Genomic DNA, 12772 nt, shown 5'->3' with positions numbered 1-12772 from the left:
TGGAGGGACAGTGCTCCAAGTCCATGTTGAGAGAGCATCCCTGAGCCTGGCATGACCTCTCTGGGGCAGCTCGTCTATGGGACCCCGCTCGGGGATAACTGCGCACGTCCTGACCTTCAGAAGGTACCAGAGACCTGGCTGAGGCTCATTATATTTCTTTTCATGGGCAGTTGGGCTCCTAATGAGAATGTTTTCTATTAGGAGGTCCCAGGAAACCTCCATTCATGAGTGAGATTTATTGGAAGAACTGCTGTGTCCCGTGCTCCTGTGGGTAACTCATGCTTGCTACAGGCAGCCGCCAGGGTGTTGCCATCCAGTGAATGGGACCCCTGGTGCTGCTGTATCAAGGCTGACAAGTTGATTTTTCTATTTATATGAAAATGAACTTCTTTTAAGGCATGTGGGTGGAGACCCTGGATAGATAGCATGAAGGGCGGGAGGATGGGAGCTCTGCCTTGGCCTTAAGAATTTGCCCACTACATTTACACCTGTCATCCTTGGCGGCCTCCCGGGAGCTGGGCACCTTCTGAGTTCTACAAAGGATCACTGGAAGCTGGTGGTACAAATTGGCTAATGTCCTTCCATGTCTCCTTTACTTCTTCCAATTAAGAAAGCGGAGGACCACCGTACACTTAACTCTTGAGACTTTTTTTAAAAAAGATTGATCTGTTGGGGTGCCTGGGTCGCTCAGTGGGTTAAGCCTCTGCCTTCGGCTCAGGTCGTGATCTCAGGGTCCTGGGATGGAGCCCCACATCGGAGTCTCTGCTCAGGGGGGAGCCTGCTTCTTCCTCCCCATCTGCCTGCCTCTCTGCCTGCTTGTGATCTCTGTCAAATAAATAAATAAAATCTTAAAAAAAAGTAAAGATCAATCTATTGATTTGTCAGAGAGAGTGAGAGAGAGCACGAGCACAAGCAGGGGGAGCGGCAGGCAGAGAGATGAGCAGACTCCCCATTGAGCAAGGAGCTGGATTTGCACCTGGATCCTAGGACCCAGGGATCATGACCTGAGCTGAAGGCAGGCGCTTAACTAACTGAGCTTCCCAGGCGCCCCGAGACGTTTTTTTAAAAAATGAAACCCAAGGGGAATGTACTCAGCTGAGAACGGGCATGAGGGGAGGGTGAAGAGAATTCCCTGGGTAGGTCACTTGATTGGCCACTAAAAAATTGATTATTAATTGAACCCATTGCTTGGGCTTGCCTTCTCCAATTTTCCAGTCTTGCTGAGAAGCCAGTGGTTAATAGTTTGACTTAATGTGTTAAACAAAATCCAGCTGAGTAAATGAAGATCTGATTGGCTTTTTTGAACATTCATGAATTGGGCAGCATCCCATCTAGCAAGTAGAAACGAGCTCGGAGAAGAGGTGTGAAATGGGGGCGCCTGAGTGGCTCAGGGGGTTGAGCAACTGCCTTCGGCTCAGGTCATGATGGTGGAGTCCCGGGATCGAGTCCCACAGCGGGCTCATCTTGTGAAGACCGTTTGTGAAGCAAACTCCCCTCTCATGCTTTCTCTCTCTCTCTCTCTCAAATATGTAAATAAAATCTTTAAAAAAAAGAATGTGTGAAATGGAAGGGCTTTATAGGCAGAAGTAGGGCGGGAAGCTATTAGTAAAAGAAAAGAAAGGATCCCTTTGGGTTTGGTCGCCTTCCTTTGGGGGCTGGGTGGGGGTCTGTCATGCAGATTACCTTTCCAGGGCAGATCAGGAAATGCAGACTGAGTGGGTTAATGGTCACGTTCCTGATGTCAGCCCTTGGTTTGCTGTTATGGGGGCCCTTGACTCCATTTGAGGCCTGTTTTCTTTTTCTATCTTCCTTCCTTACTTCCTTTCTTTTTAAAATAAACTGACTGACTGATATTATTGGTAGTTTTATTATTTTTGTATAGTCTTGAACTTCAACAGTTGAAATGTTCAGCTTCTTTTGTATCTTCCTTTGTAGCAGAACCTGCTCCTAGACTAAGTATCGCGTGCCCTTGCAGTGCCATTTAAGCGCCAAGAATGAAGAGTTTCTGGGGGCCGAGAAAGCATGTTATGGGACCCAATCTTCTACTTCATTCAGCAGATATTAATGAGGACTTTCTATGTGTCTAGCACTATGCCGGGCACTGGGGATACAATAGTGAGCAAAATAGACATAGCCAGGCCTCTCACCGCCCAGTGGAAAACAGAGGCCATCAGCCCAACCAGCAGCACAGTGGGATGGTCACAGGATCTCTGGCCCAGTGACCAGCCCAGGGGGTCAGCAAAGGTGTCCGAGATGAAGCAGTTGCTTAAGCAGTAGGAGCTGAGCAGATCCTAGATGGTCTGGGCGGCAGCTTCACAGTGGTTCCAGGGCTGATTTGACAGCGGTCTGTGTCGGTGCCAGGCTGTGTGGTGGAGCTGTACTTGATATAGGCGGAGGGGCTGGGTTTGAATAAATGTACACAAGGCGGTAATTGTGCATAGTCACAATTACTCTTAAAAATCCCAGTGGAAGACTAGCAAAGTCAGTTATCCTTTCAGAACTAAAAGGATGCTGTCTCTTTAGAGCAGGGCTCAGCACCCTTTCCCCCCTCCAAGGCCCCAATGCACTTGGTTCCCTGCATTTGTAAATAAAAAGTTTTATTGGAACACAGCCACACCCACTTATTCACAAATCAGCTGAACTGTTTTCCTACTAAAATGTCAGAGTCCCACAAAGCTAAAGATCTTTACTCTCTTGCCTTTTAAAGAAGACATTTGCTGACTCCTCCTTTGAGCAAATGTAAGAATTTGTTTTATATTTAGGCATCATATTCTAAAAAGAAAATTGTTTTCTTTAAACACAGAATCCTGTTAGTGAGGTGAGACTTTCACACCACGGAAGGCGAGAAGGGGCGGCGCAATCAGTCTCCGTGCCTCTCTTGCCCGACTGTCACCCGGGGTCATATGCTTATTAACGGAAGAGAGAGTGACTTGCCCAAAATATTTATCCTTCCCCTCTTCCTTCCTTCCCGTTCTGCGTGTCCCTCTGCTTTTTCAAGTGCACATAATGGGGTTGGCTGGGGTCAGTGGAATGCATCATATACTCTTCGTACTTCAGGTGGAGGGCTGGTGAAGAAAAGAACAGCGAGATGTTGGTCTTAATTTGCAGACGATGTGGTTCTACTACCGGGAAGCTAAAATGTCCTAGTGATGCAGGAGAGAAAAGTGGGAGAGAGCGAGAACCCAGAACACTGCCCTGCGGCTCTCCACTGCATTGTGCCTGGCGGCGCAGTCTCAGGGGGTCATTGGCCCTACGCTCGGCCAGTATTGTTCACCTCAGCACTGGGAAGGTTTTAGTTTCATTTGCATTGAACTATAAATGTGTTTTGATTTGATAGTTGTAGAGAAACTAATCATGTGGCAGGCGGACCTTCAGGTGGCTTCCTCATCTTCCCGCCGTTGTCTGTTGAGCTGAAGGGACCTGTGAGCAGGGCCAACCCAGAGAGTATGGCAGAGGTGATGGGGTGTCACTCCCTAATTGTGTTTTGTTACGTGAGACTCTTGCTAGCAGACACACTCTGGAGACATCGCCCTTTGTGTTGGACAAGTAGGGCGTTCCATCCTCCAGACAGCAAGAAGCCGAGCCCTTACCCTTCTGTCTCCGGGGAAGTTAATTCTGCCGGCCACGTGAGGGAGCTTGGACACGGGCCTTCCCTGGTTAAGCACCATGTGAGACCTCAGCCCTGCCAGCACCTTGCCCGCAGCCTTGCAGAGGTCCCATTTAAAGGCACATCGTCGGGCCTTGACCCACAGAGAGTGTGACATAATAAATGCACATGTCTTTTGTCACACAGCAATAGAAAAATAGCACAAGGCATAAAGAGTTTACCCCAGTTGTTATTGGTTCATATTCAACATTATAAAAATCTAAGCTAATTCCAGGAATCTGGGGTAGGTTGGGCCTCGCCCCCCACCCCTTGAGAGTTGACCTTAAATCCTTCAGTCATCAGTCACTTGGCCGAAGTGGACTGAGTGGAAGCTTCCATGAAAGTGTCACATGATGTTTGGTGGGTTGACGGCCGCACCGCAGTGAGCCGGAGAGTACCCGTGTTTGTGGGAAGTGCTCACGGAGGAACTCGAAGGAACACAGCGTGCTCGGTGTGGAACTGACCTCGCATGGTTCCGGAGAACAGGAGTCCACGCGTCGTCTGTCCGTCTGCACGGCCGTGCGTCCGTGGTGGTTAGCCCCGGCCGTAGAAGAGCAGTCAGAGAGGTCGAGAAGGTTTTTCCCCGTGCAGTAGAGCGTCTTACCTTTTGCTTTTACTTTTCGTCTCTATACCTTCTGGAGCAAAGTGGGGGGGGGGGGCTAAAAGTAGCCCTTGGTGTTTGTTATTTTGTGCGGAAGCAGAAGAGGCCAGCAGAGGGAGGACCCCTGTCTGCTGCAGGTGCTGCGGGTGTGAAAAAGCTTGGTTCTTGGGTAAATGTTTTCTCATTCGCTGCTCACAGCAGCCTGTGTTGTGGGTGTTGTTGCTTGTCGCCTTGCTGCTGGCCGAGGGGGGAAGCTGATCGGCCCGGTTTCCTGAGCTGTAGCGGTCCAGCCGGGCCTCACCTCGAGCTGTTCCCCTTCTAAGGAACTGGCCTCCAGGAAGAGGCCGAACTGCCGGGGAGACGCTGAGCCCGCATCCTGCCCTCCGATGGGCGCTCAGCTCACAGCCCTGGTGAGCCTGTAGGCCTTCGTGCGCCCTGTCTCGTCTGGCCGGCAGATCCCCCGGGGGCTCCTGCCTCTGTTTCCGTGGCGCCGACAAGGGACTGCTGATGAGCCCCTGCTAGCAGGTGCCTTGCTCCTGGCCTGCTGATGGCCGCCCTGTGGGACGAGGTGGGCGCCGCACACCAGCCAGCCCAGCGTTCTCCCGCGAAGCGCACGTGGAGGGTAGGGCCCGTGCTTGTGCCTGGCGCCCCCGAAGTCAGCCCGAGCTGCCACGCTGGTCATCCCTCCTCCTCCATGCAGGTCCGCCTGTCCCCTTCTTGTCCACACCAAGTTCCCCTTTTGGGCCTGCTTCACTGGAGCTTCAAAGCAGGGGGGCGCCCGTTCCAGCATTTGGGGGCCATACTGACTGTGGCTTTCTCGTTCACCCTGTTCTGCCCGTGACCCTCCTCCAGGCTGAAGAGTTCCTGACCTTGTGGTTTGTCTTGAGCCTGCTGGTCTGTTTGGTCTGGCTGCTGCCTTCCTGGACCTCATCCACTTTTCCTTAAGCTGTGGGAAATGGTCCAGCCCCGCTGCAGCCTCCCTCTAATCCTGCCTGCCGGACTGAGCATCAGGCTCCTTGAAGAGGAAGCGGGCTCCTGGTTCTCCCGCCCCAGTCCCCCACCTTCTGTAGCTGTGAGGGCTGGCCCCCAGGGGGCCGTCCGCTTGGGCTTTCTTCTGCTTGCTGAGGTTCTGGTGGTACCGGAGGGCGCCCCGTTCCTGTGGGCGAAGAGCACGTCGGGCCTGAGTGGCCAGCGCTTTAACCACACCAAATTCAGGCCTCAGAACTCAATGTCGAGGTGACTGACATCTCACTTCTGCCAAAAATAGGTGGGGAAAGCCCCAGTTATTTTAGTTCTTTAAGGGCGGATTCTATATTTACTTGGGGCTCCTGGAAACAAAAGACAGGGTCATATTAATAATTGAGGTTAAACCTAAGAAATGTATTCACAAATAGTATTTGGGCTATTGATTTGTTTAATAGAGAACAGGTATTAAGTGGCTACTTGAAGAGCATTGTAGATTGTGTAAAACCAAGATTGAAGACCAAATTCTTGGTGTTACTTTATATCCTCCCTGAAATTTCTTCTGGAGTGTCGTACCAGGGAAAAGTTTCCCTCTTCTGTTGAGTTCATATATTTTCTTTGGAAGGTCAAATTAATTCCTTTTTACCTTTGCTACTAGGAAACTCAGAACCAACTATCCATGGCTCAGTTGCAGTAAATCTTTAGTTTCAAGCTTCTGATTCTCTTCTCTTTTAAACCCTCTTGTTTTGTGGTTAGTGTTGCCTAAAGAAATCCCTGCATGGGGGGGGGGGGGTTGCTTTGTCACTTTGTGCCTTAATTCTGTGGTTTGCCTTGGCTGCCCGGCCCCCCTTCTGGGTAGAAGCAGCTGTATGTTATGTCAGTGATGAGGTACATGTTTTAACCAACGTAGACAAGAGCTTGTTGACCTGTGCACTGGGGGAGAACTCTGATGCCCACGTCTCCTCTAAGGCGTCCAGTCCCATGGCACAGTACCGACTGAGGAGGACTTTGTTCGGACCGAGACAGTGTCTGTGGGACCCATAGCGACCGGAGGCTCTCTGCCCAGGTGTGTTAAGGACCGGTGGCTACAGCTACGCCCGGGGCTTGCCTTCTGGCTGCGTTTCCTTTGCCCACCTTGCTCACCGGACAGAGGGGAGAGGAGGAAGATTCGTGGCAGATGCTTTTAGCAGGACCCCTGAGGCGTGACGGAGGAAGCGAAGTTTAGTTCCATTTTTAACGTTAAGGTAGTTTGGTTGCATCTTTCCTCTTAGGGTAGAGCATTTGCGCTTTTGTTTTTGATTTTGCATTTCCTGTGTGTACCTCCCAAAGCAAAATGGACTGCTAAAAATGTCACTTGGTGTTTTATTTTTTGCCTAGAATAACATTCAAGACTTGTGAACACTGTGAGTCACAAGATAGTTTTAGGAGAAAAGAAATGTTATTTGTGTTTGTATTTCCTTCTAGAAATTTTCCAGTTGATTTTGTATGCTTATTTAATTGCACATACATGGGGGCGCCTGGGTGGCTTAGTCATTAAGCATCTTCCTTCAGCTGAGATCATGATGCCCAGAGTCCTCGTGTTGGACCCTGCATCGGCTCCCTACTCAGTGGGAGGCCTGCTTCTCCCTCTCCCACTCCCCCTGCTTGTGTTCCCTCTCTCGCTGTGTCTCTCTCTGTCAAATAAATAAATGAAATCTTTAAAAAAATGATTGGACGTATATAATCTATTTCTTTCATCAGTAGCAATATAATAATGTTTTATTTGCTGGTACCTTGCATCTCTCCTTGTATGCTGAACAGCCTATTTTTAAAAGTAGAGTAAGTTTTGTAGGAAGACAGTTAGGAAGGTAGCTGGAAAACAGGCCCTGTGCATGTCCATCATCTTCAGAGCTTTCCCATGGGCCTGCCACCAAGTGGGCTTGGGGTTGTGCCCCTGGAGTCCCCAGTGTCTGGCACGGTGTAGACACTTTATCAATGCTCGTTGGAAAGTGAAGTCAGTAGCAGTACAGGCAGGGAAGGGTTAAAGAAGAATGGCTTTCTGAGACTAAGTAGGTAGGGATATCAGCCAGGCCAGTGGGTCTCAGACTTAGAGTGTGTCAGAGTCACCTGGAGGGCTGGTGAGAGCGGATGGCCAGCCCCACCTGCAGAGCTTCTGATCCAGCGGGTACGGCCTGGGGCGCAGGAGATCCCGATTCTCGATCCCGATTCTACCCATTCCGTAAGTGAGGCCGCTGTTGCCACTGCTGTTTCAGGACGAGACTTTTGAGAACCACTGATCTATGCTTATTGCCCTTCTTTTCCAGAGGAGAAAAGAGGCCAAGAGGAAGTGTGCTTTGTCTGTTTAACCAAACCAGTTAGTGGCAGAACCTACATGAAAAGCCAGCCTCCCACTCCCTAACTTCCAGGAGAGAGGAATGTGTTCTGGTGTCCCTAAATGGGCAAACTGCTGTGGTAACCACATGCTCTGGTTTCTTTCTTGGAAATGAATCCCAGATCGCTGCCCACTTTGGGCCAGGACAAGAGGGGTGGTTCCAGATGTTCGTTATTTAATCCTACAGACATGCTTTGTACCAGCTGCCCGTTTGTGACCAGATGACGTCCACCACCCATCAAAGGAGGTGGTTTGTTTGGAAGCCGATTAAAGCCCTCTCAATGTGGCCAGTTGTGTTCCTGAAGTGTCTTGCCCATCTTGGAGATCTTAGCACAGCCCTCAGGCTTGGTCAGCTGTGGACGGACACACTGCCCCAGGGCCAAGCCAGCCCCTACCCAGCTCATTTCTCCGCAGCATGGTAGGCACCGAGGTTGGGGAGGGAGGTGCGCTCCCGACAGACCCCTGGGCTTCTCAGGATCTCTTCGCCTGGGTGAGACGCTGAGAATCTGGTGGGCAGGCAGCCTTGGAGCGCAAGCTGTTCGGTCTGGACAGAGGGAGGTTATTGTCGGCATTTCCTGCTCACACCTTTGTCTTTCATTTCCCATGCGTCGTGTGTACTGTTGGCACCCAGGACCGCGCCTGCACATTCAGATCTCACCTGGAGGAGCTTGCTGTTAAGACAAGGTTAGGGGAGTTCATTTGGTCTCAATGTCACCAGCACACTGGGGAAACGATCTTGTTGGAAGGAGGAGGACTTTAGGGTGGCTGCTTTCTCACCCTGTGGATAGCGTGTTGAGATCTCCTCAGAGCAGGAGAAGAAGGTGTGCCGGGAACCCTGTGCTCTGTCCCCCTCTGTAGAGCGCACTGCCCGGGAGCACCTCTGGGAGGCAGGCGGGCTCCTGGGTCCTGAGGACTCACCCTGCTGGCACAGGCTGGCCTGCCGCCTCTCCCCACTCCCTCCCTCTGCCATACTGACCAGGTCTCCTGACTCACCTCTAGCCAGCTGGGCCAGGGCCTTCCAGACATGCTGGTCCCTCTACCAGAAACACTTTCCCTCAGTCCACATCCCCCACACACCCCCTATAGAAAAGGAAAATCTGGGCAGTTGTCGTGAATCTTTCTGGCTTCAGTTTAAACCAGTTTCCTTGCAGGGTTCATGGTGGTTGCCTGCGTGAAAGATGGCTTCAGAGCACCCTCTCCTGCCTTCCTACCGCCCCCATCAGTGTTCCTGCACTTTGCACGTAAGCGGCTTGCACTAGAAGCCCGGCTCTGTCTGCCTCTGGGGGCACTGAGCTGAGGTCCTTCAGCACTCGATCTCCAGCTGGGTGAGGGGCCTCGGCCTACTCTGGAAGCATTCGGCCCACTTGGGATGGTGTGTTTCGTTCAGGTCTCTTCCCTGGTCCTCCTAAGCCTTGGGGTCATGTCTGCCTGACTCCCCGCTGCACCCTGGGCACTGAGCACGAGGGGCTTGAGAAATGCTTTGGGCCCTGTGACCTCGTACAGTCATCCTCACAAGTTTCCCTTCGGTCCAAAGAGAGAGGGAATGGGACAGGATCTTCTTGGCGCACAACAGCCAGCTCAGACCGGACTTGACTTGTAGGAGCCTCTTCACTTGGGGCCATGTGGAGGCCATCCTGGCCCGGGCAGGTGGGACCAGTGCTGGGGACACCGACCTTCACCAGACTGGATGTCATCAAAGGCCTCGCACTTCTCCAAGCTTGGCGACCCCTCAGCTGGCAGTTACCTCGCCGCCATGTGCCACTCATGGCCACAGCCCTGGAAGGAGAAAAAAATTTGTCCTAAATTAAGTGTGGGGCTCTAGATTTCTTTGTACCGGGGGAGAGGCCTGAGTAGGGGCCCCTTATACTTTGGAGAGTTGGCTCTGGGTCAGCTGTAGAGCACAGAGGTGTGAGCTCAGTCTTCCCAGATTGCCCTCTTTGGGTAAGAGATCAGAATTTAAACCCCAGCAGCGCTCTAGTACATCGGTCAGAAGAGGAGATTTGAGCATTTCAGAGCCGGCCTCTCCGCGGATGGGCTCGGGCTCACCGCCGCCAGGAGCGAGTGTTGACGGCAGAGCGGCCAGCCTGCCGGGGGCAGCCGGGCTGTAACCGAGCTTCAGGACACGCCGTTCTGGGCTAATGTTTTTGTTTTGATGAAAAATTTTAAAACACCGCTCAACCTCCATCACAAAGAATATGAAAATATTATTATAAAGAAACTAAATCTATTTCAGTCCCTGCTTTGTGGTGATACTCAATTTGTAAGGAGAGTTGGAACCAAAATACTTTGAAAGGTCACCTTCAAACACGTGCCGGACTTCTGCAGAGGGTAGACCCGTTTATATTTTCAATCCACTGATTTTCATGCATTTTTCAAGTACAGCCACTAGCTTTCTGGCAGCTGCGTATTTTTATTATTAAGGCGCCCTTAGTTCTCAGGACACTGGGGCCAGCAGAACAAAATCTCCTTTGGGGGATTTTGGTCAGGGTGGGTACAATGGGCCCAGGCGACCTGGAAGAAAATGAAGTGACACGGTTTTCTCCATGGTCATTTGGTGGCTCTTAGACATTTTCAGATGGACCCCATGAGACTTTCCCCTGCCATTGCTCCTCCTTCCTAAGGAAGGGTTCCACAGACCCCCGCCACAGCCCACGTAACGGGAACCTGTGCTTGGGAATGCTGGGTCCTTGGCAGGTTCCTTGCCTTCCCAGTCGACTTTGTTTTCCTGTCTAGAAAATTCAGGGCTTTCCATCTTAAATATAAAAATATGGTTATCAGCTTAGAATGTGTTTTGAGGACTATAAATACTTTTGTTTTCCATTAAGAAAACCATTAATTCGTGGGTTGGGGTCAGCATGGAATAAGGACCCAGCAGAGTTCAGGCCAGGTCGCTAGGCCAAGCGGTGGTAGCTTTTCACCCAGCCTTAATCTTGGACACTCTGACACCTCAGCCCCTCTGCTTCTAGCTTCTGTGTATTTTGTCCAGGTTTGCTTTCTTCCTTTTTTTTTTTTTTTTTTAAAGAGAGGGAAAGACTGGTGTGAGCTGGGGCTTGAGGGGGAGGAGAGAGAGAGAATCTTTTTTTTTTTTTTAAGATTTTATTTATTTATTTGACAGAGATCACAAGTAGGGGCAGAGAGGCAGGCAGAGAGAGGAGGAAGCAGGCTCCCTGCTGAGCAGAGAGCCCGATGCAGGGCTTGGTCCCAGGACCCTGGAATCATGACCTGAGCCGAAGCAGAGGTTTTAACCTCTGAGCCACCCAGGTGCCCCGGGGAGAGAGAGAATCTTAACCAGACTCCTGACCTCATGACCCTAAGATCATGACCAGAGCCAAAATCGAGAGTCGGATACTTAACCAACTGAGACACCCAGGCGCCCCGGGTTTGCTTTCTTCTGATTGCAAATATGACTGTGTATAGTTGCCTTGTGTATGCTTTTGGCAGACACCATGCCATTGACCCACTCTCTTCCCTCATGAGAATCATTGCCTTAGAGCAATGGCTTGAGGACAGAAACCATGTTTTTCCAGCACAAAGTAGATGCTAAGCAAATATTGTAGCCAGGTATAAATATGCATGGCCTAAAGCAGAAGGGAAAGCAATGAGTGATCACTTTGGTCCCACTTCTGGATGAAATTTGTTGTCCGAAGCACTCACGCATACAGTAGGTCTTGAGAAATACTGACCGGCTTACCTGCACTCTGGGCCTTGTACTAAAGAGACGCGTTTCGGCCAAATATCTTCGCTTGGGGTGGCTGGTTAGTTGGAATTTGGTGACTGGGATTGGTGACTAGGGCCGTCCCTTCCCCTCAACCCCCATGGCTTGGCTCAGGCAGTCCTGTTCCAGGCACAGTGTTTCTAGCCTCTCTCCCCATCAGAAGGGGCTTGTCCGGAGGAATGTTTTGATGTGAAATTTGAACTTCCCTGTTGGAGTCCAAGGACCCACCTGCCCGTCACTTTGCGCGCTAGGCTCTGCTGATTTTGCAGCTTGCCCATCTTCCACTCAAGATTTGGAATTTCGTCACAGTTTCTCCCCCCCCCCCCCACCCAGTCCTCTGTTCCCCTGGAGGACTAGTTAAAACCCGGGTCCTGGGTCCCTCCCCCGGAGGTCTTGATTCATGAGGTCTGGGTTGGGGGTTGGGATGGAACTGGCATGCTGACCAGCACCAGCTCATGCCAGTGCTGCTGGTGGGACCCAGACCCTTCCCTCCCCTGCCCTCCCCTTCACCCTCAGTTGGGGAAAGGATTAAGACACCGTTTGGTCAGAGAATTGATTCATAGGACCTCAAAGTGAAATTGAATTTCAGTCGAAATCGAATTTTTAGATTTTTGATACATTTGTGTATGTGATTATAGTATTTCTTACTGTGGTTGGTGGTCAAGAGAGGCCAGAAAGCCACCGATCGCCTCCACCTTGGAAACGGCCCACCTGCTGGCGCTATGCCCATGCATGGTCCTTGGTTCCAGACCCAGAGCAGGACGCTCAGCCAGGGTCCTTGTGACTCTGGGAAAGGACTGGATTTGTGGTCTCGATCGCCCCTACAGGCCCCTCCCCTGCAGCAGTTCCTCATTGTCCTAGTGAGAAAATCCTCTGTGCCACACTCCCCAAGAAGGGTCTTCAGCATTTTGAGTTAGTGGTAATGGAAATAAATTGCATGAAGGTGATATTTAGCCTTAGTCCCTTCTGATCGATTCTGTTCTGTTTCATGTTTTAATCCACAGAATTGGTTTGGGGACCTGATACTATGTCCGTGTGAGCAGGAGGAATAGACCAGGCGTCGCCCACTAACCCTTTCTGCTGGGGCTCACTCCGTTCCGTCTGTCAGAGATGCTGAGATGCCTGTCTTACCCAAGGCAACCCCGTCTCTTCACACATTTCGGGGTCCTTTCCCGTAATGTCTGCTTGGCTTACAGCCTTGGGGCTTTCTTCATGAACTTTCCCATATCTTTCTGGAAGGAAATGCTTTATTTCTTCAGCATTTGACTTGCTCTGCTGCGTGTTGGAGCGCTGGGTGTATGGCTTTACTTCTCGGTTAGCTTATAAACCGTGCAAGGGCAGGCTCTGCTTTCCCGTTCAGCCACGGACCGGGCCAGGTCTTCTGTGGCACCAAATGCCCAGCATGTGGCTGGCGGAAGGAGCTCAGCCAAGTTGTGCTGCATTGTATCAGGGGCCGCAGGGCCCAGATTCGGTTTC

At 51.1% G+C, this 12772-nt stretch overlaps 1 protein-coding gene and 1 long non-coding RNA gene across 7 annotated transcripts in view; both read left to right on the top strand.

Annotated features, from left to right (window-relative positions):
• The window catches only part of RAPGEF1 (Rap guanine nucleotide exchange factor 1), a 133796-nt gene that overhangs the window by 39164 nt on the left and 81860 nt on the right, over positions 1–12772 (top strand). The gene's annotated exons all lie outside the window — the stretch shown is intronic.
• LOC309846743 lies at positions 7001–9772 on the top strand. The gene is made up of 2 exons (XR_014302118.1): positions 7001–8265; positions 8733–9772. It is a non-coding gene; the product is annotated as an uncharacterized lncRNA (long non-coding RNA).

The sequence above is a fragment of the Mustela nivalis genome (genome assembly GCF_964662115.1).
Source record: "Mustela nivalis genome assembly, chromosome: 13".
Lineage (NCBI taxonomy): Eukaryota > Metazoa > Chordata > Mammalia > Carnivora > Mustelidae > Mustela > Mustela nivalis.
This window is presented reverse-complemented; position numbering and strand designations above follow the sequence as displayed.